The sequence below is a fragment of the Marmota flaviventris genome, chromosome 4 (assembly GCF_047511675.1).
Source record: "Marmota flaviventris isolate mMarFla1 chromosome 4, mMarFla1.hap1, whole genome shotgun sequence".
In the NCBI taxonomy this organism is placed as follows: Eukaryota; Metazoa; Chordata; class Mammalia; order Rodentia; family Sciuridae; genus Marmota; species Marmota flaviventris.
In genome coordinates this window covers 107,411,037-107,412,858 of record NC_092501.1, presented here as the reverse complement: position 1 = coordinate 107,412,858, position 1,822 = coordinate 107,411,037, and positions in this window count along the sequence as shown.

Genomic DNA, 1,822 nt, shown 5'->3' with positions numbered 1-1,822 from the left:
AGATGTTTTAGAGACTTCATCATTAATGAAACTTATGATTTTATTGTTGGTATGTGTGTGCTACTTTATTTACTCTATTACTAAAATCAAATCTCTCAAATATGTGAGTGTCTCCACAACTTTTCTATCAATTTCCACTGCAGTTAATTTTCACTACACAGGATGATTTCTTAATGTTCTGCAGACTTTTACCATAATAGATGAATAATCTTGATGCAATATATTTTGTTTTTAGTGTGATTGTAGTAGTCTTAAAAAATGTTAATTTTCTGCTGCTGATTTTTTCAGCTGACAGCTGGAAAATAATAATTTTCATTTTCTCTTCATATTCTGTAATTCATTCAGAATTAGAGATGTTTTTTAATGACAGAAAGAAAGGAAATATTCCAATTCTCTTGTCTCCGACTCTATAACTGTTTTATTTATCTTAATACTTGGAGGATAAATTGTTCACCCTAAATTAGACATTTAGTAATCTAAACCCTCAGCATTGTAATATTTACCATGACATCACTCAGTAAAACTGTTAGAAAGGAATGGGAGATTCATCCTAAATTATATTAGAAATGATTAAGCATCTTCGGTCAATAGAAAAGAGTATAGACATGAAGGAGACAGTGGAGTAAAAAAAGGCACTAAATATTTTTAAAATGTGTTCAAGGATAAAAAAATAAGATAAAAAGAAAAATGAGACAAAAGAAAGCAATAGGAACTTTAAGAGCTAAAATATTTGTATCTGAAATGAAAAATTAATTGAATAGAACTAAGAGCAAATGAAATATGAGTAGAATCAATAAAAAATACTCAAACATAAACATAGATTTAAAAACTCAGGAAAATATACAGAGATGCATTAGGTTTTTGTTTGGAAGGTTGCGTGTGTTATGGTTGTATTATGGGAGTTACAAATGAAGAAGTGATAATACAAAGGTTGCAGAGTAGTACTGACCTTTTCAGTAGGAAAGGTTTACTTAAGACATAGAAATAATGAATAAATTATTCATATTTTCAGTCAACCACATTACCAAACAGAAAAGGAAAACTATGGAAATGGAAAATGTATATTTCAATGCAGTTATGTTCTAACAGCCTTGTAAACAAACTATATAAAAGACCCTTACAATCAGATAAATAGGCCATTTTCCCCCAGTGGCAATATTTGTTGAAACACTTTACAAAAGAAAATATGCAAATGGTTACTAAGCAAGGACAAAGGCATTTAAAACAATTATTTATCAAAAAAAAAAAATCTTAAAACCATAATGATGCTCTTCAAATAAAATATTAGAGGAGCTAAAGTTAAAAAGACTTGTACTACAAATTAGTGAGGGCTTTGGAACAACTGAATGTAATCCCAGTGGCTCAGGAGGCTGAGGCAGGAGGATTGCAAGTTCAAAGCCAGCCTCAGCAACTTAGTGATACCCTGTTTCAAAATGAAAAATAAAAATGAATGGGTATGTGGATCAGTGGTAAAGGACTCTACAAAAACTTTGATAATTGCATGAGAGAGAGAGAGAGAGAGAGAGAGAGAGAGAGAGAGAGAGAGGAAACAAAAAGAAACTAAATAAACTCTCATTAATTGCTGTTGAGAAACAAAAATGGCAAAATACATGAAAAGTAACCTGAAAGTTTATTATAAAATTAGCACACACGTATTTTCAGAACTACAAATTCCATTTATGCATGGTCCAAAGAAAATAAAACATATGTCCTGGTTAAAATTTTTGCAAAAATATTTATAGCAGTTTAATTTGTAATAGTAGAAATTGGAACTGATATATTAGTGCCCATCAATAAGTGAATGGTTAAACAAGATCTGTTC